Raw genomic sequence first — 10,549 nt, forward strand, 5'->3', positions numbered from 1 at the left:
CTAGACAGTCTTCTGGTACTTACTTTTTCCTCTTAACATTTCCACAATTTGGCCATGTTGTGTTTATACCTATAGCACACTCATTTTCACTGCTGTATAATATTCCATTGTGGTTAAGATCCACAATTAACTTATCTTTCTTTGTTGTCATTAATAGATGTTTGACTTTTTTAGTGTTATAAACTGGGCTACTATAAAGATTCTTGCTTGTTTCTCCTGGTACATACACATATGAGTTTCTTTTGAGTCATGTGTCTAGGAGCGAAGTTGCTGGAGTAATGTGGAAATATTGAACTTTAAAAGGTAAGCATCCTGATTTTTAATTTGGCAATGTTTCATTAGCATTTCTTAATGTTATTAAAATAGTTCTTTATGTAAAAGAAAATAGCTAGGGAAAATCGCAAAACATTATTTATTTAGATACAACATGCTCTTATTTTTTGTGACTATTTTCCTTTTTAAAAGATTTTTATATATAGAAGAACTGGGGTAGAAGAACTGAGGTATAGGCCAGAGGTGTGGGAAAGGGGTGTCCAGAGGATTCACCAGGAACAGAGTGGGGACCAGAGAGGAGGATTTACTAAAATATACTGCTGAGGAGAACAGTGGGTGAGATAGGAGGGGTCTGTTGTGCCCCGTGGGTCAGCTCCTTGGCCAGGGAATGAACTCAAGCTCTAGTAGTGATAGCACTGAGACTTAACCCCTAGGCCCTAGGGAGACCCTATTTTGTGAATATTGTCTGACTACAACAGAGTCTGTATACAAGTTTAATAACTATAGGACAAATGCCACATTTTCTGCCGATCAACACTTACCATTTATAGAGAACCCACAATACGCTGATGTGAAGTGCTAATAATAGAGGAAGTTGAGCACCAGCTATAGAGGTGAGGATGTATTTCAATCAGTAACATTGTATACCATTGCAATGGGAGAAAAGTCTACCATGAAATTGAACTCAACTTTGTATAGAGGTGCCAGGGTACTTTACAGGGAGTTTGAAAAACTAGAGGGGTGGGGAGGGGGAGTAAAAATTATAAAAATCAGAAAGAGTGAGAAGGAGGTATTAATGTATGTGAAGCCCATTGGGTTTGCTAATTGGCATTTATTGAAGCTAGACTCCTAGCCTCCCACAGAGACAGCGTGGAGGCCCTCTCTTTTAACACTGTTAGTATTTTGTTCAAGCCTTTATAGGCAAGGTTGAATTCAGAATAAAAAAGGACTCAGAAGGCTCTGTCAAGGACATTCTTTGTCAGAGGAAGGATATGGGAGGGTGGAAAGAGCATTGTTTCTCCTTTCTGCCTCTAGTCTACTCCCTAGACCAGTAAAACCCCCCACTCATTCTTTTGCCAGACTAACCCCCACTCATCCTCATGCTCAGTTAAGATGTCCCTTCCTCTGGGAAGACCTCCCTGACTTCCAACCCCCCAGAGACTGGGTAAATTCCCATAGTATGCTTGCATAGCTCTGGAATGTACTTTCTACTTGAACAGGTAGATCCACTGAAATACACTGGGTGAGACAGGGCAGGTCTGCTGGGCCATGTGAGTTAGCTCCCTGGCTGGGGCTTGAACTCAGGCCACCGGAGTCATAGTTTGAGTCTCAACCCCTAGGCCACCAGCGGGACCCCTGTACTTTCCAGTTTAAACTGAAACATAACCTGTGTCCCTGCTTCCTCACTGGGATAAGGACTGGTCCTTTCTCCTTTTTGGTACACTGAGAACATCAATGACTGTTGATGAACCTGAAGATCCTGTCTCCACAGTCCTTTTGTGCTGGATAAAGCACTGACTCTCAGCGCCTCTCTGCCTACATTCCATTCTCCACCTAGAGGACTAGAGGGAGCTTTGACAAGGATAAATTGGCTCATGCCTCACCACTGCTTCAAATCTCCCACTGTTCCCCGTTTGCAAGAATAACTTCCACGTTTCTGGTGAAGCCCGAAGCATCTGTAACTCTGAGCCCACTTTGACACCCTCGCTCACCCCTGCCTGTCACTCACTCTTTATTCTCCAACACCAAACTTGTTTCTCCTGGGAGCTTTCACTCTTGTTCCCTCTGCTTGGGATGTTCCGTAGCCGGGACTTTGTAAGGCTAGCGCTGTGTCATCATTCATGTTTTAGTTATCATCACTCATTACCTCCTTGGAGAGGCTTTCCTGTGCACACGGGCGTTCTCGCCCCCATCACCCAGCTTCTCTCTACATCGCCTACCTTATGAACTGCAGTTGATTGTATTTTGTTTCCCCTTCCAGCCTGAGGTTTCCGCTGGGGCAGGGGTATTGTCAGTCTGGTGGCCACTGTGCTTTCACAGCGCCTAGAATAGTGCTTAGCAGTACGATGACTGTCAGAGGAGGGTCAGCACTCTGCACAGGCACTGGCGGAATAGCTTTCTCCTGGCAGAGGCGAATCCACGTGGGAGGGCGTGAGGGGAGCGATCACTCAGCCTCAGGCCCCGCCCCCCCCCGCCTCTGCCCCCCCCCTGCCCCGCCCTGGCCCCGCCCATGTCCTTGTCCTCCTCCACCAGTTTCCATAAAGTTCATTTGGAGGCGAGGCGCGCGGGGTCTTCTGGGAGCGGCCGGGCTCGGCCAATCAGGAAGCGCGGGCCGGCGGCGCGCGACGCGGTGGCCGCGTTCTCCCTGCAGGACTTGAGTGGCGGCGTCGCCCGTGGTGCCAGGTAAGGTGTCTGCGGCACTATCCTTGCGATCGGGCCTGGTCCTTGACTTCCGGGCTCGGAGGCCCGGCTCCCCGCTCTCGGAGCCTCGCCCCGCATACTTCCGTTCTCCTTATGGCAGCCAGGCACGCGTCACGCCGGCGACTCAGCACCCCTTTGAGCCGCCCCCCGTCATAGCGTCGGGCTGCGCCCCGGCAGTGTTTAACCTCCTGAACGCTGAGCCCTGGCCGCCCCATCAGGCTTACTAAACCACGGCGCCCTGCGGCGGCGCGCTCCCCCGCTGCCCAGCCAGCCCACCAGTGCAGGAGCCGCTCACCCCCCAAATCCCCCCCCCCATTACCATCCCGACACACCGCGGGCAGCTCGCTGGCCCCTTGTGGACGCACCCTGCCGAAGGCGTCGCCCGCCTAGGGAAGGGATCTGTGGGACGCGGGGAACCATCCTGTGAACCTGTTCTACCCTCCCGGACTCCTGTAACGGCTCACGGTGGGTGCAACCCCCCACCCCTCCCCCGCCGAGGGTGAACCCGGTGGCCAGCTCTGGTTTCTCAGCACCTAGTCTCCGAGCAGAAATTTTTCTGCAAACCTCCATTTAAAGGTTTATTTATGAAGGGCCGATCTCAGGGGTCTTTGGTGAAAGTTTGGATTCCCCTTTGACATAGTCGCTGGTCCTGATGACCCCTCTCAGGGGGTAGGGAGGAGGGTGTTTAGGGTTTTGGCAAAAATGTCCTTCAGCAAGTGCAGGGGTCACCTTTTGTGTCATCTGGTGGGTGTGAGAGGGGCATCGTTTCTTCAACTCTTTGTGCTTGGGGCCTTTTCCGTTTTCTTTCTTGGTGATCTCATTGAGGTTCATAGCTTAAATACTTACTTGTTACATTAACATCTCTTATTTGTATCTGCAGCCTGGGCCTCTCTGTCCACCTGTGTCAGTGTCTCCCCCAAGATAGATGATGGCTGGAGAGAAGGCCTTTCCCAAACTGTGCTACTTGCTGTTTTCCTTCATCACAAAAGGCTCTGGCCAGTGACCTTGAGTCATCCTTAACTGCTGGTTTTTATTACACATCTAGTGATTGCCACCCTGCTCCAAGGCACACTCTGTCTTACCTGGAGTATCAAAATACCATCTTACCTGTTCTCACTGCTTCTGCTCTCACCCCTGTTTTCAGCACAACAGCTAGAAAAATCCTTTTAAAACAGTACATACCATGCCTTCACTCCAAAAACAAAAACCAGCAACAAACCAGTCAGCGGATCTCTGTGTCATGGAAGACAAACATCTCACATCTGACCCATTATAATTTCCACACTCTAACCCTACTCCATCTCCCCATGTCAGACATGTTTTGGCCTACGGGCCTTTGTGTTTGTAGTTCCGTATTCATGCGGTTTGTTCTCTCACTTCTCTCAGATCTTTACTTGGGGGTCGCTGACTGAGGCTTTCCGACTCCCTGTTTCTTTACTGCTTTTGTAGTTCTTAGTACTTACGTTTTACTTGCTTACTTATGGCTATCTACCTTCCTCCTCCACAATGGGAATGGGTGGGGGGATTTTTACCTGTTTTGTCCTTGGACCCGATATACAAGCTACTCAGTACATAGCAAAGAAAATAAATGAGTTTGCATGGCACTTAGAGGCTTGGTGAATGGCACAGGCCTGCCTCATTGAGCTGATAATCCGTGGAGGAAATCACCACCCAGCAGTAAACACAATAGGGACTGTAGTGTCAGGGCTGATTTTCAAAGGAGGGCAAGGATATTTGAACAGAGGCCTGAGTGAAATGAAAGAATGTCATGGGGCTACCTGGATCACCAGAATTCCTTGAAAGGAAATGGCAGTCCCAGAACCTTTGTGATGGGAACAGTTGGCAATGGCTGTGGTGAGCTTCAGTGGCTCAACCTGACGGACTGAAGTACAAAATAAGGGTGGGGAAAAGATAGATGTGCCAAGGAGGCTGGAGCAAAGGCCTAGAGGTGGGGGGCTCACGGTGTGTTCAGGGAACAGGTGATGGCAGTCCCCTTTGACAGCTGGGTTCGGGTGCGCTGGCCGAGTGTGCACCTGGCCCGTGCGGTGTGTGAGGGAGAAAGCGTCACGCGTAGTACAGCTCCGGTGCAGGTGAGGGGCAGTAGGAGATGGCGGGCAGGGAGGCCCTCCGCATGCTGTGTCCCAGTTCCTCCTGGAGGAGTGGGAAGGTGTCCTTGATGGGGCTGGAGCAGGGCCCAGGAGCGATTTCTCTGGCCAGTGGGAAGGTGGCCTACAGGAAGGAGACTTGGGTTGTTGAGGGAATCTGGAGAAGGGCACGAGGTCAGAGTGGGGCAAGAGACCTGCGTTTTGACTGTGAGTTGGGGGGGGTGCAGATCTAGAGATTGGATGCAGGTGGCGTGAGGGACTCCCAGGTTCTCGCTGACTTGGCTGTTTGATTGAGAGACTGGACCTCAGGAGGAAGAAGTGGTGGCGCTGGCAGTGACCACGAGGAGAAAGAAGTGAGGGGTTTGGATGGCGATGTGTGTAGTTTGAGGCGCCCGCGGATCCTGCAGGTGTAGCTGTCGGGTGGGCAGGTGGATGCCGTTCAGGGGGAGAGCTGTGCTGCACGGGAAGGTGTAGTTACCTCTGTTTTGATAGACCAGGACATTTTTCTGGGCACACAGTCCTCAGAGGTCCTTGACTGGACTTCCTGGGGAAAGGAGACTTGGAACTTCTGGACACTGTGCCTCAAGAATGTTCTGTTGTGTGCTTGAGCGCCAGATCCTGAGGGGACACTGGCCCTGGGGAAGGCACGTAGCCACTGGTAGGAGTTGCAGTTAAAGCCATAGCCAAGGTGAAATGTGCAGCTTGGAAATTTGTCACTAAGAAGAGGAGGCCCAAGGATAGAAGTCTGGTATTTTAAGGGGTGGCCAGATAAAGACACCCCAGCAGAGGAGCTGGGAGAAGAAGCAACTGGAGAGGCAGGGAAGTAGGGAGGGAGGAGTATCTGGAAGGCTAGGAGGGTCAGGGTGGCAAAGGCAGATGGGGGGATTCAGAGGGTCCTTTCACACTGAGGATTCACATTTAGGTCAGCAGCGGTTGGGAGGAGCTCAGGAAGTGGAGCAGGAAGCACAATCAGATGGCTGCTGAATGAAAGGTGTGGCAAAGGATGGCAGTTTCACTGTTTCCTAGAGGAGCACAGGGGAGGGGGAGATTTTTAAAATTTTAAATAAATATGAGAGGTGGAGCAACCCCAAACCTCACACCTTGTTCTCCCTGTTGTGGAGGACTGACTTTGGGAAAGCCGAGGCTTGAGGCTTGGGGAGGGAGCCGGTGACGGGAGTACGGCAGCCCTCCTTCCGGGCACACCTGCGCCCTGCCCTGCCCTCCTTACTCCGGTGGCAGCCCGGGCTCACTGCAGGCCTGACCCATGGTGCTGCCCTTTGCTTCTCCTCTCCCCACACTGCGCACTGGCAGCGCATTTCTACACCAGTCCGCTTCAAACACACACGAGCATCAGACTCACGTTTGTCCCTTTCACACTGTCACCGGCCCCTCGTCCAGGACGATAACCTGGATCAGAATATGCTCCCTATGGGTCTCCCTGTCCCTGCTTCCTACCTTCTTCCCCCTAGCCTGTTCTCGCAGAAGTGGGGGGCCTTTGAGAGGCTTAACCTCAGTAGCGCCTGTCGCAGACAGCAGCCTGAAGTTGTTGCTGTGACGCCGGCCGCACGTGGCCCTGCCGCGGCCTTCTGCCGCCACTCCTCCGGACCACAGTGTGTGTGTCAGCCCCGTGGCCAGCTCTCCTGCTGGGGATGCAAGAGCAGCCTTCTCCTTCTCCTCAAGTCTTGATGTCGTGGACACCCCCTACTTCATTCAGGTCTCTGCTGAAAGGTCTCAGGCCACCCCGGCTGAAGCTGTCCTAGGTCCACTCTCCCACACTTCCCTGTCTCATGGCCCTCGCAGACCGACACGTAGCTGGCGTCACGTGTCCACGTGTTTACATGTTTTTTATTATCTGCCTCTAGTAAACAACAGAAGCTCCTTGAGGCTGGGAACGTTGTCTGCCTTTGCCATAGCTTCATCCTCGGTGTCCTAAACAGCCAGCAGCACAGGTGGAGACCCTATAAATACCTGTTTAGGAGAGAAAATGGGACTTGAGCTCTGGTGAGCTCACAAAATAAGGAGTCCTTGGACGTTTTTACTTTTCAAGATTATTTTGTTTAGTTATGCACACAAGAACTGGGGTGTAGACAAGATGTGCATGGGGTGAGGCAGGTGAGAGGATTCACCAGAGACAGAATGGGGAGCAGAACAGGCAGATCTACTGAAATCTACTGCTGAGGGGAGCAGCAGGGAGACAGGAGAGGTCTGCTGCACCCTGTGGGTCACCTCCTGGGCTGGGGATGGAACTCATGCTGCAGTGGCTGTGGCTAGCTTGATAGCGCTGAGACTTAATTAATACTTGTGTCACCAGGGAGGCTCAGGGGTCCTTAAACATTTTTTGGCAGGGTTTGTGGAAGGCTGTTTTGGTGGCTGGTTACTGTATTGAGAATCTAGCTACTGTTCCAGAGCATTGTTGTAGTGGCAGGAAGAATATATAAAGCTACAGAATACTTTAAAATTTAGGCTATTTGGGCCCTCCCTGGTGGCGCAGCGGGTTAAAACACAGCACTCAGAAGCTAAAGCCACTTCAGCATGAGTTTGATCCCTGCCTGTCCCAGAGGTGACCCACATGGCGGGGCAGACCTCTCCTGAGGGTCATCCTGAGGGTTCTGTCTAGAGAGCCTTAAATGGGCCAGTTCCTTCTAAGGACGCAGTGTGAGTTTAAGAGCGACTTAAAATAGCCCATATTTGAAGGCTCTCCCTGGGAGGCAGGCCCTTAGAAATCCCTGAGGCAACTCCTCACCTCACTGGTGGTGAAACTGGGATCCAGAGAAGAGAAAGGGCCAGTGCCAGGGTCAGAGCCAGGCTGGACAGCTGAGAGTTTATCAGAAAGTTTCCACTGTGGACACTCTGTGTCTGTGCAGTGCAAGTTAGCTTCTTTCTGCCCATTGAAGTTGCAGTGATACAACATTTTATGTACCAGGAAAGCTGATACTACACATTTCTTACTGCAGAAACACTGAGTCACCCACTCTGGTACTACTACTGAATCACCCAGGTCTTTGATTTCTCTGTCTAGAGGAATTTATTTTAGTTCTTTATTTTATCCAGAAGTCTATCTTATGAGTAATGATTATGTCTTAACTGTTTTTTATTTAGTCATGCAGAACTGTAAAGATTTACCCTACAGCAATTTTTTTTTTTTTTTTAAGATCATCCTTTCCCTCTGCTGGAGGGTCTGAAACAATATGCTTTAAGATGCAGTTTCCTTTTTAGTTATTGTTGTAACTGACAGCTGACAGGTTGACAATTGACAATGTGGAATGATATTGTCATTTAACCATACTTAATATATTCAAAAGAAGAACACTAGTCTTAAGCTTTTGATACTTTGATTAAGACTACTTATTGAACGTTGTGTTAAATAAATACTGTTATTGTGTCTTAGTCTATAATTAGTAGTGAGCCTTGGGGGCAAGATTTCTACTTGAAATTAAATACTAAATTCTTTTAAACCTTCTCTTCACTGGAAATTTGGATTTATTATGAAACCCATATTTGATACAGAGAAACATAACATATATTTGTAACGTATGTCTTCTAGAATTCTTCTGATGGTATGAATTTGTGATTAGGTAAGTTGTAATTTAACATCAAATATTTATTGGAAGATTGTTTCAAGTAAAGATATTTACAATTAAATGATAAAATGTTGCCAAATTGGCAGCTTTGGGCAAAAAAACATAAAATGGCATTGTACAAGGATGCAAACCAGTAGCGTTATAAAATATTTCTTTATATCATCAAACCTGTGAAGTAGGCAGGGGTTACTTTCTCATAGATGAGGAGACTCAGAGAAGAGATTTGGGTTTTATCCTGGGATGAATTAACCCGCCTTTACCTCGTAAGTGAACATTTCTAGATTTAAACCAGATATGTAGGTTCAAGTCCAGTTTCCTTCTGTTTTCAAAATTTTATTTATTTATTTATTTATGCATATAAGACCTGGGGTATAGGCCAGAGATGTGGGGCAAGGTGAGAGGATTTACCAGAGACAGAGTGGGGAGCAGAACAGGCAGATGGACAGAAATCCACTGCAGAGGGGAGCAGCGGAGAGACAGGAGAGGTCTGCTGCACTATGTGGGTCACTCCTTGGCCGGGAATTGAACTCATGCTGCAGTGGCTGCTGACAGCCTCACAGTGCTGAGACTTAACCCCTTGTGCCACGAGGGACTCCCACTTTACCCATATTATCAAAACATTTCTTTTTTGGATTTGTTTCATTTCATATTACATTTTAAAAAATAAAACAAGTGGTACATTTTGAAGACAGCAGTGTAAATAGCTCAGTTATTTTTTGTGATGTGCATATAATTCCCACTTCTGACAACATCCAAATATATATAAAACTATAGTAGTGCTTAATGTGCATTGGTTAGATTGCAGAATCTTTGGAGTTGAAATATATTTGGGTGTGTGGTCAAATTAGAACTCCACAGTGAGGCCTCCCTGATGGTTCAAGGGGCTAAAGTGCAGCACTATGAAGCTCTCCACAGCCACTGCACCCCGAGTTCCATCCTCGGTCAGGGAGCTGACCCACATGGCGCAGCAGACCTCTCCTGTCGCCCCACCTGCTTCCCTCAGCAGTGTTCTTCATTTGATCTTTCTGTTCTGCTCCTCCCCACTCTGTCTCTGGTGAATCTTCTCATCCCTGCACCTCTGGCCTGTGCCCCAGTTCTTGTGTGCATAAATAAATAACTCTTAAAAAAAATCCCACAGTGAATTATTATAAGCATTTTTGATACATTGAAATTTGCAGGGAAAAATGGTGTCATCTCTCCCTTGCAAGTCATTGAATGGAGAGAGATCTCTTGGACTTTGAAGAAAAGATAGATGGCTTTATCTTTACACCTCTTTGCATTGTTGGTGGCGGGGAAAGAAGAATTCACATAGGTTTAAATATGTTGCATTGTACCTGAAAAGGTAGTGAGTTCCCACTAGCATTCTCTGTTGTAGCTCAAAATACATTTGTTGGACAGGTTTTATCAGTGACAAAACAGATTTCTTCCTCCCAAATATACTCTCCCAATAAACAGCGTAAGTAGGGAGGGGGACCAGTAACAGGCCTATTGTCACTCAGTTCGCTGCTTACGAACTGTTCGCTGCTGAGGCCTAGTGAGGTAGCTTTGCCATGCATGGGCTCATAGCTAGTCCCAGGATTCACTCATTAGTTCAGAACCTTACATCAGGGATTGGCAAGCCCAGGGCTCACATAAGCTAAGAAGATTTTTTTGTCCTTAAGTCATTGCAGAGGAGGGAAACAAAGAATAGCGTTTTGTAACTTGTGAAAATTATATATATGTAATTCATATTTGAATGACTGTGATCAGAGTTTGGTGGGGCACAGACATGCTCATTTGTTTACATCTTCTCTCTGGCTGCTTTTAAACTGCAGTGGGGAGCTGTGTAGTTGCCGCAGAGATGGGACCACAAAGCCTGAAATATTCACTGTCTAGCCCTTGCAAGCTTGCTGCGCCTTACGCTAAGGGACATGTCAGAGACATGTCAGACAGGAAAGGGTTTGGTAGATGGGTCTGGGATGAATGGCTGTCAGACTTTCACATGTTCCTGGCTTTCTGCCAGGAAAGGCCCTGAGGGTGCCAGCTTCAGGGAGTCTGGCCTGCAAGAACATCAGGCATGAGAGAACTGGTGAGTAGTGGCCACCTCCAGGATGACCCCGTGGTCTTCCAGAGCACTTGGGGGTTCCTGATTGGGGAGTCACAAATCCCTGAGCACGTGGAAAGATTAAA

At 48.6% G+C, this 10,549-nt stretch overlaps 1 protein-coding gene across 3 annotated transcripts in view; it reads left to right on the top strand.

The window, feature by feature from the left end:
- The first annotated feature begins 2,590 nt into the window (after nt 1-2,590).
- The window catches only part of NUP93 (nucleoporin 93kDa), a 93,536-nt gene continuing 85,577 nt past the window's right edge, over nt 2,591-10,549 (top strand). For 2 of the 3 annotated variants that reach the window (XR_001146114.1, XM_004693583.2), the window contains exon 1: nt 2,591-2,676. The gene's annotated coding sequence lies outside the window, so the exon portion shown is untranslated. Of the gene's footprint in view, nt 2,677-3,113; nt 3,160-10,549 lie in introns of those variants that run through there. The other variant, XM_012733189.1, reaches the window with a different exon arrangement.

Source organism: Condylura cristata, unplaced genomic scaffold (assembly GCF_000260355.1).
Source record: "Condylura cristata isolate star-nosed mole 26May11 unplaced genomic scaffold, ConCri1.0 scaffold00039, whole genome shotgun sequence".
In the NCBI taxonomy this organism is placed as follows: Eukaryota; Metazoa; Chordata; class Mammalia; order Eulipotyphla; family Talpidae; genus Condylura; species Condylura cristata.